General features: G+C 44.6%; 1 long non-coding RNA gene across 1 annotated transcript in view; it reads right to left on the reverse strand.

Annotated features, from left to right (window-relative positions):
- LOC309656913 overlaps positions 1 to 16,030 on the reverse strand; it is a 542,283-nt gene that overhangs the window by 217,726 nt on the left and 308,527 nt on the right. The window lies entirely within an intron of this gene.

Consider the following 16,030-nt stretch of genomic DNA (forward strand, 5'->3'; position numbering starts at 1 on the left):
AACATTTTCTCCCATTTACTTTTTTAACTTTCACCCTCCAAATGCAGAGACAGGGACCGTAACTTGCGTGGAAATGTGCTGATGACGCTGGAGATGAGGGGGCGCAGCTGGGATACCACCCGCCCCCAGCTCGCCCCCACCCCACACTCACGCCCCCCAGCCCCCCGCCCCCGCGAGCAGGCACACCCTCACGCAGCGGGACACGCCGGGGCTCATGACATCAGGAGGCAGTCAACGAGATGACAGCTAAAATACAATCTGCCTCAGCCCGCCAAGCTGCTCCCCTTCCAACCACACCTCCAGGGTTCATTTTGCCCTTCTGACAACTCCCCACGCCTCTTCAACCCAAAGGCTGGCTTTTTCTGACATTTTCCTTCTCATCTTTGTTGCTCCAGGCTGCCTTGGTTGTTAGGATAAATAGTGTTTATGGAGTGCCTTCTGTTTTCTCTGTATCTTATAAGCGCTACCTCATTTAATCCTAAACAAAGCTAGGGAGAGGCAACCAGTACCTGCATTTTATAGCTGGACACCTAAGGCTCAGAGAGCCTGGTTAGGGTCAGCTGGTTAGGGTCACCCAGATGTAAGTAGCAGAGCCAGGGCTTAAGCCCAGATGAGGCTGAATCCGCAGCGCTTGCACTCTCTCCCCATCACACCCTCTGACTTTATGCAGTGTCACCCTGACAGAGGGAAGCCCGGGTCACAGACATCACAGCCGCTAAATAAGCAAGGAAGAGAATGAAACAGAATTTTTCTTTGCTCCCAGCTGGTGCTCCCCGGCCCAAGCATTTCTTACCAGAAATGGAGTTACCCAAGTATTTATTTGTAAGAGGAACAGAGCAATACAGGAGGGAAAAGATGCATCCAAGAACCAGAAGCTCAGGGACTCAAGGTTTTGCACTTGTAAGTTGGCTTGACCTTGGGTATAGGTATAAATCACCTAGACCCTCTGTTCTTGTTTCCTCATCTGTATAATGACGATGAACAATGTTTGCCCTTCCTTCTTCCCAAGGCTGCTATGAAGATCAATGGAGTAATAGAAATGAAAATTAGAAAATGTTCTACAAATCATGTATAAATATATTTTTTTCTATGGGTGTATTAATGCCTGAGAAAACAATACTTTAGGGTCACTGAATACATTCCTTAGCTCTGCTCTTGGGCATAACATTCAATTTCTCTTGGCCTCAGTTTCCCCATCTGTAAAATGTGGCCATGGGGTTTGTTGAACCCTAAACGTCTTTCTAGCTCTGACATTCAGCAGGTCAGTGACTCTTCCTGACTCCTGCCATGCTTTCCACCCAGCCCTCAGTGGCCAAGAAAACCCAGAGATGGGGTTCCCTCACACAGAGCCATCTGTCCTCAACCAAGAGGAGGCTGGAGATTAAATAGCAAATGTGCCCCAAGAATATTCAACTGCAAAAATGGCAGCATTAAGTGCTGAGAGGAGTAACAAGCTTTATCCCCTCCACAATGTTTTATCGGTGAGCGTCACATGTCACTTAGTGTACTGGGAATAAGACTGGCTTTTAGAAACAGTCCAGAGAGGGAGATAGCTTTAAACAAATATCTTCCCAGGTAATTATTTAATTGGAGTTGTGACATATGCCGGGAAGAAGAGTTTGACTATTTATCAGGAGATTATATAATGTGGGGGGGAGGGGCGGGGGAGGTCTCAGGAGGATTTCCCAAGGAAGTGGCATTTCAAACTGGTTCTTGAAGGAGCATCTGGAGTTGGCAGGGCAGGGAGGCGATAAAGAAGGGGTAGAGAATGTGCCAGGCAGAAGGAACATCCAGTGCAGAGTGCTTTTAAAGAGGAGAGCTCTTGATATATTTGAGTTGCTGAAAATAAACTGATTTGGCTGGAATGCTGGTGGTAGGGGAAGAGTGGCGTGACATGAACTTCATGATACAGACAAGGGCAGATCATGCAGCATCTTACAGGTCAAGATGAGGAACTGGGGCTTTATCCTAAGAGCACAGCGATGCCACTGGAAAGTTTTAAGCTAGAGGCTATGTTCCAGGCAATTGTCCTGAAAGATCACTGTGGAAACAGCCAGTCTATAAGAGGAATATAGGAGTGGGTGCAGTGACACCAGCCAAGAGGCTAGTGCAACGGTCTAAGGCAAGAGAGGAAAGCAGCTGGGCCCAGGATGGTGGCCGTGAATACAGAGAAACGTGGAAGGAGTTGAGAGGTGGAATGTTTAGGACATGGTCATTGATTGGGGTTGGGCGGAAGAAAGGCAGGTATTTTATACACTATACATTATAACCCACTGAACTAACTAGTACCATGAATCCCAAGTTCCAGATGAACAAAGGAAGCCTCTGAGAGGCTGAGGGGCTTGTCCAGATTAAAGAGCTAAAAAGTGACGTTCCCACAACTTCGGCTCTTAAGTCATAATGTTTCAGGTGTGTAAAGGTTCTTGTCCCAAATGATTCCTCCTAAGTGCTATCATTACTTCACAGAAAACTCAGTGAAGGTCTGATTTCATGTGTATTGAATTCCAACCACACTCCGGCGAAGGCCATATGATGAGAAGGGACTCGAGTGAGCAAGTGACATCATGAAACAAATAGAGTCACTATTCAAATGTGCGCTGTGGACTCCTTACACCATCACCTAATTATAGCTCCTGAGGAAGCGCTGTACAATAATACACTGTGCAGAGGCCAGTGGATGATTGTCTGGGGGCCAGACGGTCCTTTTTATCTGAGCTGATATTCGGAAGATAATGCGTAACCAGCTCAATGAGGTTTTTGTGGTGGGGCTTTTGGCTGATCAGGTCATAAATCTTTCTGGTCCAAGAGAAAGGCCTGCCCAGCTTGCGAGTTGTACAGGCTCTTCCCAACTCCGGAACTAGCACAGCTGAAAGTATGCCGACTTTAGAGCCTTCTCACATCCCAGAGAAAGGGAACAAAGAGGTCACAAAGTTCTCGTAAATATGTGTGCATCCGACGCGTAGCAAGTCATTCACATACCACTGCTCCTCTAACTGCACTGGCCCAGCGTGGGTTGGCCAAGACAAACATTGATTTCTTTCCAAATATTCTGGTTTTAATGACTACACTTAGGTAACTTCCCCAAAGTCCCATAATTATAAGCAGCAGAGCCTGGAAACAGAGTCTCTCTGAGCACAGGGCCATGCTGCCTTGGGTCCAGTCTGAGCCCCGGACCCTCACGTGTGCAGTGAGGACACTCTCCGTGTCCCAGCACCACTGTGATGGTTCATACCCGCAAGGCGTCTCCCACAGGCCCGGGCTCGCCGCGAGAGCTCGACAAATGAGCTCAACTAATTCCAACAGAGCGGCAACGGTGTGCAAAAAAATGTATCATGGAATCAAAATGAATATAAATTACACAAATGGTACACTGATTTGTCCAGAATGTCTGAGACTGACATTTGAGGGTCACGCATATATCTGAGCGATTATTCACCCTCAAGCAACAACCAATTTCCCAGCTCTTAAACCATTCAGTGACTGAAAGTTTACTGATCCTATTTGCTTCAATCTTCCGTCCCGTGTGATGCATTAATCCTGATTCCCCACGAACCTCAAGGTCTTAACTACGCTTTGCATCCTTGAAAGCGGCATGATTGTGGCAAACGCACACAATAATGTCAGTGCTGTTTCCCGTCGAGCCTGGATTTTGCCTGCCTTTGGTTGACAAACATGTATTCCACTTACTGAATTAGTTTGTGCAGATGTGGCACCAGAGGCTGGCTCTACAAGCACGTGGAAGGTCTGGTCATCAGCGTCACATGGTTCACATTCTAGTGGGAAGAGAGGTCTGGAAGCCCCAGTTAGGATGGGATGGAACAGGAGCTATAAAAGCAGGAAAGTCCAACTGTGGGGGGAGGAGACGCGGAAGCTACTCCCTCTGCTTCCGAGGGAGGGGAATTCAGAAGAGCCTCCCTTTCTCTCAATTCTACCATCTCAGGAAAACCTGGAGGGAGGGCCAGTGGGTCAGCCTGTTAGCCAGTGCGGTAAGAAGTGGGTTTACCCGGGTGATCGAGAGGAGGGAGAGCTGCAGAGCCATGGAAACAGGCACCAAGTGAACCCCACCACAATTTAGTCCCACCACGATTTGGGGTAGACGGGTAGACGCAGGGGAGAGGCGAAGCTGACCTCCTCAGGCTGACACAGGCGGCCAGGGCCTGGCCTCTTCTCCTCACCTCACCTCTCTCCCCAGTGTATCACTTTCTTTCACCCTATCCTTAGCTCCTGCCACCCAGAAAGTTTTCTCCAGATGGGCGGACTGGCCATAGCTCCCCTCCCTTATGTAACCAAATATCTTACCCTGAAGATGTGCTCAGACGCCCTGGCCTCCACTCAGCCCTCTGGTTTCCAGCATGGCCTGAGCAGCCAGCCAGCCGGCCCAGTGCCCCACCGGTTTCTAATTAAAACGGAACACATGTGTCTCTAGACGCAGAACAATTTCTTGGAGGAGAAACAGCAGGTTCCTCTAAGGTTGGCCTTTAAGTCTCACGTAGATTGGCTGTTTGTGAAGGAAAGGCAAACAGGCTGGCTTTAGAAAGTACAATAGGTATTTTATTATTATTATTATCTTTGATTTTTTTAGGCTGTACTGCTACCTGATGCTGACTATAAAGAACTTAGACATGTCTCTGAAATGGCATTCAATAACCGAAAAAAAAAAAAATCACATTATTTTAATGTGTTGGAGCTGCAAAAATTAAAAATAATTTCCTGTTTCCCTTAACTTATAAAAATTTACCTAATCCTCTCCAGATTGATCAGGGTTCGCACTGTGCTATGGAAATGTAAACACTTCCAAAAATAAAAGACCTTTTATAATTAAAAGTTAAAAACAAAATCAACCCAAACGCCAAAGCCATCTGTGTTGGAATACATCCCCCGCTCCAGAGGCAAGATTGCATGGTCCAGCCCAGAGGCCACAGACTGTCACCTAAAGGCAGAGGAGACAGTCAAAGTAGTTAACTGCCATCACGGCTCAGGGCAAGGACTAGTCAGCAAATGGATGTGAGACCTTGCGATGGAGCGGGGAGCTGAAGCCCTTAAAGCCAGATGGAACCTCTTTATAGCCAGATTGTAGGCAAGTGGGCTTGAGGGTGCTATCGGGGAATGTCCCCCCCGGAGGAAGGGGGGCACTAAGGGTACTCAGGGAAGTATTTACCAAAGAGAACAGGAAGATTTCACCAATTTAACAACTGGTTCAGGTGGACCAGTACGTACCCACTAGATATTAAAAATCTGTATTTTATTTTGGCAAGTAATGCACAATAAAAAATAATGCCATCTTCCTCTGAGTAATAAAATCATGCATATTGAGAGTGTAGTTCAGTGTCCTGCTCACAAAAAAAAAAAAAAAAGTGCCATGTGAACCAAATCAAACAAGTTGGTAAGCGACCATTTTACAACCCCTGGCGGACAATGATGTGGTGGGGGGGGGGCAGTCAGGGCCACCTGGATCCACGGCCGCCACAAAAACATGAACCCACCAAATTGTTCCAAAAGCCAAAATCTCTCTCCATCTTCAAAGCCCCTGTCCTGGTTCAGGCCGCTTTGTGTTTTTCCTGGTCATTTTAAACTTCTTTTTTGGTAACTCTCTGGATTAAGGTAATAGTGGCAACACCTATACCCAATAATCATTATCAATAGCCACATAATACTCCGTGGATTGAATACAGAAAGGCAGGAGGGCCTACCAGGAAGACTGCCACCCTGGTGATTGGCTTATGTTCCAGTTCCAGATCTAGTTCTGTGAGAGCTTGGGCAGACGAGAGAGTGAAGAAATTCAAACACCACACCCCGTCTCCTTGGTGAGGTCAGTCAGCCATGCAGATTCTTCAATGGCCAGTTGGAAAAGCAGGACCCCAACCTTAAGTTCCGCTCGCAAGGTGAGGGAAGGATGGATGTCACTGTTGGCTCTAGAAGACATCTCTGTGCCTCCGCATCTTCATGAGTGGAATAATTTATTGTGAAATTCAAGTAAGTTTATTGTGAAAATCAAAAGATAAAGTGAAAGCTATTATTACATTGTATCTAGGTTTAAGGTACACACTTTTTATCAACATTATTGTCATAGAGTACCTTTCCTCTTAAGAACGCCAAGTATGGGGTGCTTCTGTATGATATCACTTATACGTGGAATCTAAAAAATGAAACAAGCTAGTGGATATGACAAAAAAGATACAGACTCACAGATAAAGAGAACAAACTAGTGGTTACCAGTGGGGAGAGGGAAAGGAGAGGGGCAAGGTAGGGGGAGGGGATTAAGAGACACTAACTATTATGTATAAAATAAACAAGCTACAAGGATGTATTATACAACACAGGGAATATAGTCAGTGTTTTGTAATAACTATAAATGGAATATAACCTTTAAAAATTGTGAATCGCTATGTTGTATATAATATTGGACATCAAATATACTTCAATTTAAAAAAAAAAATGAGGTGCCTTATTTTGCAGGCAGAAAAATAGAGGATCAAGAGGTTGCAGTGGGGCTGAGACTGGAAAACTCCTTGGGGCTTCTCAGATCAGGCAGCCATCCTCTCAGCTCAGCCAGGTTGCCGTCAAGGTCTTCAGGGCACCTGAGGCACCAAGTCTCCAGATTTACCCCAGTTCAGAATCAGAAGGAAAGTGAAGTGTTCCTTCCTCAGAAGTGCTTCATGGAGGAGAGTCCACGATGTCCTGTTTCAGAGTCACTCAGGACACTAGTCACAAATGCAGATTCCTGGGCCCTGCCCCGGGAATATATTGAATTTGAATGACTGGGATTTGGTATTTTTAATAACTGTCCCCCAGATGACTCTGACGCAGTCTAACGTTTTAGAATCAGTTTCTCCTGATATTGGATCACCCTTTTATGGCAAGACCATACACCGGAAGGCTGAATCCACAGCGTGTCTTAACCCAGAGAACCTCCCTCCAGGCAACATTCTTTCAGCAGCTTGTAAGACACCACAAGCTGTCAAAATGGGCAGTACGGAGAAGGATGTCACTGACGGCATTTTGGATTTTAGAAGGGGGGAAGGGTCCAAACCCCATTTGCCAAAGAATGGTTGCTTCAACAAAGGGCTGAGCGAGAGGTTAGTAATGCAGCAATGGCCACAATTATGTTCCAGCCAGACAGATGCTGCCCAAGCCCATGACTTACACCCCAGTCATGGGTTTGACTTTTGCGGGATCTCTGATCTGGCATTTTCTAAGACCGGATCACTTTCCCTGTGTCTGAGGGTCAATGGGATATTTATAAACAATGCCCATAAAATGCCACCTCGGGGTATAGAAACTCTTGATCCCAGGGTCAGCTTAGCCACACTGCTAATTTAAGTCCCTGTGCCTCGGTTTCTTTAGGAGCAAAACAGAAACTCTCTCGCTGCCCTGCCTCTAAGGGGCATGGCCAGGAGAAAGAGGCAGGATTCGCAGAAAGCTGAGTGGTGCAGAGGAGAAACCTCAGCCCACCCTCAGATGCCCCCGTGTGAACACATGCTCTGGGATTTAGGTGCGTCCCTCGTCTGAATCTCAAATGGATTCACCTGCCATCGCTCATACTCTGGGTCTTGCGGAGCAGCACACCCAAGGAAAGACCCGGAGGGAAGACAGCTGCCCCTTCTAATCCTACACAAGACCTTCCGGCACTTCGGCACTCAGCCTCTCGCTGCTCCCCTCCTTTATCAGACTCCAACTCTGCAGCCTTGCCCCGGACTCGGTGCCTTTAGCCCACGGTGGTCCACTGCCAACACTGCTGCAACCCACCGGAGCCTCCGTACCTGCACCCAAGGCAACCAGCTAACGTGCCCCTTCTTCCCGCCTTCAGCATTTCCCCCTCACGTGGTCCTGGGTTGTTTCTTTATTTCTTCTTTACTTCTTTCAAAGCAGCCTTGAAATTCTTAGTGGCTTAAAAAAAGAGGCAAGAGAGAAAAAGAGATCAGGAAGATTCAAGAGAGACCTATACTCAAAATCCTCAGAATCTAAAGTCTTTAGTGAGGTCTCTAAATATTTGGATTCTCCAATGTCTGAATTTTAAGTAGAAGTCTCAGATTAATAGAAAGACTCCAATATGACTAATTATGGCTGAGAAAGTTAGCAAGGTAAAATGGAGAAACTGAAATCAGTTTCTCTGGATTGCATTTGAAAGACATGTGTAGATAATCCAGATCTACCTCTGAAAGCCACTCAAAGGCTGATAAAAGGCAAACCAAGCTGACAGAAGATTAGAATTGATGAGGAATTAATTTCAGTTAGGTTAAACTTATGTCTTGGTAAAGTGATTTATGTGTACTTACTGGTATATTGGCCCTTTGCAAAACCATAATAAGTGTCACGTACTGAGCATTGTGTTGGCCATTGGTTAAGTCTTGTTCTTACGTTAATTATCTAGTTTAATCTTGACAACAACCCCATGAGTTAAGTATTAATTTCTCAGACTTATAGTTGGGGGCATTGAGGGTCAAAGAAGTGAAATAACTTGCCCAAGTTCACAACACATGGCAGAGCTGGGATTCTAGGCTGGGTCTGTCTCATTCTAATCAGTGACCTCAACAATAGTGGAGCTGAAGGAACACTGGACTTCTATCAAAGACCTTGTTATGGTCCCAGCTCTACCATTAACTAACACTGTGTCCTGGCACAAGTGGCTGGTCCTCAGGGCTCTAGTTTCCTCATCTGCAAAATATGGGGCTCACGGTAGATGGTCTCTAATATCCTTTCTAAGTCTGACAGTCTCTAATTACAGCTCCGCTCTATCACATTATCACATTAACGGCCTTCTACCACTTTCTTTGGATTTTATGATACATAGGTAGTCATAACGATAACTTATGGGATGCTCAGTCCTTGATCTCCTCCGCCTCCCAATTACAACATTGTTCTTACGGGTAAAATACAATCTGCCTTACCAGTGTCTGCTTTGCCGCAGCCCATGCTGTGATGCAGTTCCTAGGGCACACTGAGGCAAAGGTGAGGGACTGCCTGTCAGAATCTCCAGAGATGAAAGCAGTAACATTTGCTTGTTGTGCTGTTCTGTCTTCTCATAATTTACAGTCTTATGATCCTCCGTAAAGGGGAAAACCTGAAAGCTGACTACACATAAATTGTAAGAATAATGTTGATTGCTGTTGACTGTTTATAATGACAAAGATCTTAGAAGATGCAAGGAAATCCAGGCACAGATGGGGTTAGGACCACACATCTGGCCCCAAGGAGATTCATGAGTCTCATCTCCAGGTCACACACTGTCTGGTGAAAGAGAGTCATCACGCATGACACTTTTGGGGTTCAGCCAGCCTTGGAGCTGGAAGAAATAAAGAACATGGCCACAGGGGCAGATCAGCAGAAGAAAGCGTCAGGTTATAGTCTAGTTTCCAACTTCAGGGTGGACCCTAATTGTTGATGGGCAATGAGCAGGTAGGGACTGGATTTCAAAAATAGGGTTCCACATTTTTGAGGTAAAGAAACAGATCTGCCACATGTTCTTCAGGACTTTCTTGTTTCAAATCAAATACACATATGCTACGATACAGCATTTCCAAGAAATATCCTGAACCAGAATCTCCGAAAAGTCTGCCTGCTAGGGTGCTGCTGAAAAAAGCAGCAGTAATAAGAACATTTGTGAGTACCTCGTTGTTTGCAAAGAGCTTTCACACTTTGGTCCTCATAACATCCCCAAGCATCACTGAGGCTCCAAAGAACTTATGTAACTTGCTCAGTCTGGGATTTGAACCCAGGTCTCCTGACTTCAGAGCTTTTCTCTATGCTATGTATCTCTGAATAATAAGATATTTTCCCCAAAGGAAAAATAACTTGTCATTTTTAAAACAAAATAAGGAGAAGAAAAATGTCTATGTACTTTCAAGGCAAGATCACTGCTGGCCATTTGTCACAGTTGACTTGCTATTTTTCATAAACAAGAGGCAGTAGGGTCAAAGGAAAAGACCACACGATACCCAACAAAACGAACACGATACTTTTTAATGCTTTCGAGAAAGAAGGACAAACAAGAAAAAAAAAGCACTATCAAAATAGCCTATGACAGAGGATCATTGTCTAGGCAAACTTCCTCTTTGTTGCAGGCTTTTTCCATCATAATTTTGCGACTAAATTGTTCACATGTGCTGCCGATATATGATTGTAATTATAATTTAAAAATAAAGGCAATTCTATGTTTCTTCCCCTTTCTGAAAACAAAAACAAAAACAAAAACAAAATAGCCTATGAGAAATGCAAAAGATAATTCCCCATTTTTCTAAATTTGGATGGTTTTCAGATGCTGTCACCACCAGCACCATGAGGATTGTTGACTGAGTTGAACATGGCCAGCAGTGAGGCCAACAGGAGGCAGATCAGGGTCCCCGCTGGCTCCATGAGAAGCTGAATCAAACAGGACCGGAGGCCCCCTAAGACAGCCTTAGCCAAATCTTGGGTAACTTCCACATTAGACGGCAACCTCTCAAACATGCAGATGACATTCTCCTTGATTATGGGGCTGATAACGGATTTGGGCTTGTTTTCTAAAAATATGCCCTTCATGTACACTCAGTGAGATACTACTAATAAATAAACACAAGAGCCAACAACTATATTAGCATATTATGGTTTGCAAAGCACCCCCAGCCCCCCGCATTTGAACCATAAAACACCCCTCAGGATACAGGCTGGGGGATTAACATCAACCCCATTACATTGATGAAGAAACTGAGGCTCACAGTTTGATTTCCCTAAACTCACAAAACTACTAAATAGCAAAGGAGAAACATGAACCCAAACTTCTGCCTTCACATTTCATGTCACTTCCATGATACCAGCCACTGATGAAGACTCCTTGATTAATGGAGTAAGTTTTCTTCCATCACACGTTTATCTTCTGCCATGGCTGATTGCCGCCCGAGATATGAGGAGTGGCACCAGACATCTGGTCACATCAGCTCTGTCGGGCAGATCTGAGCAGGGAGTCTCGTCGTCAGCCACCCAGGCTCCGAAGTGACTTGTAAACAGCAAAACCAACAACCGTTATTCAGCCGTTGGTGTCTCAGAATAAAAAGGCTGTGAGACAGGCTTATTCATAGGCTTACAGCCTCATGGGTACCGTAGATTAGGAGGCTACAATGCTGGGCATCTCTCTGTCCCAAGGATCCAAGTGCAGAAGCCACAGCAGCTCAGGAAAACCCTGCCAGCGAAGTTGACTGAGGCGAAAATGAGGAAGGAACAGCCACTCTACTAACTCAAGGGAACTGAACGAAAGAATATTATAATTATTCCCTTTAGCTAAAGTCTCTGGGCTTGTCCCAAGTGGTTCCTGACAGTCTTCCCATCCTAGAGAATAAAATCTGTCCTCTCACCCCCATCGCTTCAAGAAGAGCCAAGACCTCACTGCTTTAAGACAAATTCTTAATGAACCCACCCCAGATACTCAAAATGTAAGCTGAATTAGCTGCATTAGAAATGGTATCAGTTGTCTATTGCTGTGTAACAAATTGCCCCCAAACTTAGTGGCTTAAAGCAACCACCATCATAAGTCAAGTCCATACTGACAGTTGGGGCCTTGCAGGGGCTAGGGGTACGGTGAGAGGGAGGAAAACAGGACTCTAAACTTTGATGTTAGACCTTGAAAGACTACTTGTGAACTTTTTTCTCTTCTTGGGCCCTTAATGAATTGTGAAATGCAGACTTGAAAAGCCCCCACCTGGAACCAAGTGTACCTCACATCTAATTGCTAGGTGTATTCATTTCCTATGGCTGTCTTAGCGAATTACCAAAAACTGGGTTGCTTAAAACAACAGAAATTTAGTCTCTCACAGTTCTGGAGGCTAGAAGTCTGAAACCAAGGTGTCAGCTGGGCCATGTTCCCTCTGAAGGCTCTGGGGAAGGATCCTTCCTTGCCCCTTCTTAGCCTCTTCGTTGCCAGTGATCCTTGGAGTTCCTTCACTTGTCCACATCACTTCAATATCTGCCTCCATCTTCACATGGTCTTTTCTCCTCTGTGTGTGTGTCTCTCTGGGTCTTCACATGACCTTCTTATGAGGACACCAGCCTTTGGATTTAGGGCCCACCCTAATCTACTATGACTTCATCTTAATTTTAACCAATTGCATCTACAAAGACCACATTCACAAATAAGGCCACATTCTGAGGTTCTGGGTGTGCATGAATTTTGGGGGGACACTATTCAACCCAGTAACTAGGAATATTTCTGAAAATTATCTTTGGCCTCTCCAACTGGGCATCCACTGATAAGGTAACTACCAAGATTACAGTGAGTCATTCTCATGGCAAAAATGAGTCATTCTTTTGAACCCCATAATTCCATTTTGGTAACCAATTTTAAGAGAAGAATCCTATGTACATAAAGAAACTCTAGGCATAGATCTTAAGACAAAGCAGCACTGCTCATAATAGCAAATCTGTAAACAACCTGTATTTCCAATAATAGGAGAATGATTAAGTATAGCAGATACATCTGTATAATGGACTACTAAGTAGCCTCTAAAATTATATATGAGGTTTGTAATAATGTAGAAAATTTACATGTTTATATAAAAAGTAAAAAATATACCCTATTTAATAAATATTATTAAAATTATGTTTTAAGAAAAAGAGAAAATAAGTCTCAAAACTGTACATAAAAGAAAAAATTGGAAAGTAATTCAACAAAATATTAGCACTATTTGTATTTGAATGGTTGAATTTCTTTTTCTCTTTTAGGTTGTTCCAGTTATATATTTCTGCCAAACAAACCAACCCACAACTTATTGCTTAAAATGATAATAATCATTCATTTTTCTCGTTCATCTGCATTTTGGGCCAGGCTCAGTAGAGGTTGGTTTATCTCTGCTTCATGCAACAGTAGCAGACGTGATTCAACTGGGACTGAAGGATCTGCTTTTTAAGATAGCACAATAACATGCTGGTGCTGGCTGTCGGCTGGCAGCTCAGTTGCGGTTCTTGGCCAGGGGCCTCAGTTCTCCACATGGGCCTCTCCATGGGACTACTCGGGCTTCCTAACAGCATAGCAGCCGGCTTTCAAGAACGAGTGCTCCAGGGCTTCCCTGGTGGCGCAGTGGTTAAGACTCTGCCTGTCAATGCTAGGGACACAGGTTCGAGCCCTGGCCCGGGAAGATCCCACATGCCACGGAGCCAATAAGCCCGTGTGCCACAGCTACTGAGCCTGTGCTCTAGAGCCCACAAGCCACAACTACTGAGCCCACGTGCCACAACTGCTGAAGCCTGTGTGCCTAGAGCCTGTGCTCCGCAACAAGAGAAGCCACGACAATAAGCCCGCACACCACAACGAAAAGTAGCCCCCGCTTGCCGCAACTAGAGAAAGCCCATGCGCAGCAACGAAGACCCAATACAGCCAAAAATAAATAAATAAATAAATTTATTAAAAAAAAAAAAAAAAAAAAGAACAAGTGCTCCAAGAGAAAAGAAGCAGAAACTGCAAGTTTCTTAATGCCTGGTCCTGGTAGCTAGCAACAGCACCACTTCTGCCATGTTCTATTGGCCATGTCATCACAGAGCCTGCTCAGATTTAAGGGGAGGGGACCTTGTTGACGGGAGAAATGTCAAAGAACTTGTGGCCATCTTTTATCACCATTACAAGTCAATTTTGACCCCTAATATAAACTCTCTGATAATTCAGAAAACTACTTAGAATAGCAAACTTTTCTCTTTGTCCTCAAAGCCCCTTCTCTACCTATAGACCTCTAAACACACACACACACACACACACACACACACACACACACACACACACACACACTCACACGATCTCATCTTTAGGCACTGTGCTCCTGGCCTGGTCTTCTCCCCGTTCTTTGGTGAGGGTATCAAGTAAAAATTAGAGTGCTGGTCATGGTGGCTTTGTGGTATCCCCCATGCCAGATGGATACTTTTCAAAAGTGTCTATTAACAACCCTCCATTTCCTGATCTCCTCCCACACAAGAGGCTGATAAATGGATGAAACATATCACCTCTAAAGGACTTCTGACCCAGGCTTTATGTATACATCTAAGCAGGCACCTGGTTGCCCTTCCTCCTACCATATCCGAGTCTTGGGTTATCAAACACAGAAGCGCTCACAGTTGCCTGATACAGTCATATTGATTCTTAAAATCTTTCCCAAATTGGCCCAAGTCTCATAATATGTGCTCTTAGATCACATAAAGAAGTGCTCACCTTTGGATGCTGCCTTCATGAAGCTGAACTCTAGTTTTTAGTGGGACAGAAGGCTAATAATCTTTCAAAGAATAAAGGTAAGGTCTACAAAGCAATAAGATTAGCTGCCTAAGATTAAGAACAGTGTGTTAGAGTTTTTAGTTTAGTTTGTTTTGTCTGGTATTTTGTGTGTTTGTGAATGTGTATGAGAGTTATGTTCTGGTTTTCAAGTCAGAATGGCCCAATTCTACACAGTCCTCTTGGGAGATGAAAGAGCTGCTAGCAATACCTAATATCCCGGAGTCTTAATTAATGCTAGAGATCCTCTCTACAGAAAGATGTACATGAGCAAAGGCAACATATGCTATGTTTTTTGAGGGGGTTCACTGACACCCTGCCCAGGTTAAGAACCCCATGCTATCGGCATCTCAGATCTTTGGTGACTCAGGACAAGCGTCATGGTGGCTTATGTCTTGTTGGGCCAACCCCGTAACAGCACTGACACCTGTTTACAATCCTGCTTCTTCCTCGAGCCAACAACAGTTACCTGTGAACAACTCAGTTACCTGTGTACAACCCAGTTACCTGTGTAAATCCCAACACAGAAAGGTAAAGCAGGCAGCTGGGATATGGACCAAGCTTCGGTATTAATATGGAGAACAGTATGGAGGTTCCTTAAAAAACTAAAAACAGAACTACCATATGCCCCAGCAATCCCACTACTGGGCATATACTCTGAGAAAACCATAATTCAAAAAGAGTCATGGACCACAATGTTCACTGCTGCACTATTTACAATAGCCAGGACATGGAAGCAACCTAAGTGTCCATCGACAGATGAATGGATAAAGAAGATGTGGCGCATGTATACAATGGAATATTACTCAGCCATAAAAAGAAACGAAATTGAGTTATTTGTAGTGAGGTGGATGGACCTAGAGTCTGTCATACGGAGTGAAGTGAGTCAGAAAGAGAAAAACAAATACCGTATGCTAACACATATATATGGAATCTAAAAAAAATAAAAGGTTCTGATGAACCTAGGAGCAGGACAGGAATAAAGACACAGATGTAGAGAATGGACCTGAGAACATGGGGAGGGGGAAGGGTAAGCTGGGATGAAGTGAGAGAGTGGCATGGACATATATACACTACCAAATGTAAAATAGCTAGCTAGTGGGAAGCAGCCGCATAGCACAGGGAGGTCAGCTCTGTGCTTTGTGTCCACCTAGAGGGGTGGGATAGGGAGGGTGGGAGGGAGACGCAAGAGGGAAGAGATATGGGGATATATGTATATGTATAGCTGATTCACTTTGTTATACAGCAGAAACTAACACAACACTGTAAAGCAATTATACTCCAATAAAGATGTTAAAAAAAAAAATTACTCCTTCCCATCTGCAAGGCAGAAGCACTTCTCACACCTCATTCTCTCCCCATCCTTTTCCCTCCTTTCCCTCTGCTAAATATTTAATGAGCACCTTTTTAAGCCCTTTCACAGGGCTAGGATCTAGAAATACCAATGGGAATAAAATATGGCTCCTCTCATTTTTCGAAACAAACTCATTAAATATTCACAGAACCCAATGTATTTTAGTTCTTACAATCTACTTCCCAGTGGGGGAAACAGACACACTCAGGCCCACAAGCCACACACATGTACACATTTACGATGCAACATAAAAGAAGGCTGTAGTGGAGAGATACGTAAGCAACTATGGGGGCAGAGGAAGGAGCAAATAATTGTAGGCCTGGATGGGTAATGGAAGACTGGTCAGAGAAGGTGAAGTGGTTCCCATGTTCAAAAACAAACAGGCAGACAACAAAGGGACATGTGCAAAGGCATCCAGGTGCCAAAGAGCACGGTACCTCTGGGTTCAGTGCCGG

This window comes from Balaenoptera physalus, assembly GCF_965194825.1.
Source record: "Balaenoptera physalus genome assembly, chromosome: 3".
Taxonomy (NCBI): domain Eukaryota; kingdom Metazoa; phylum Chordata; class Mammalia; order Artiodactyla; family Balaenopteridae; genus Balaenoptera; species Balaenoptera physalus.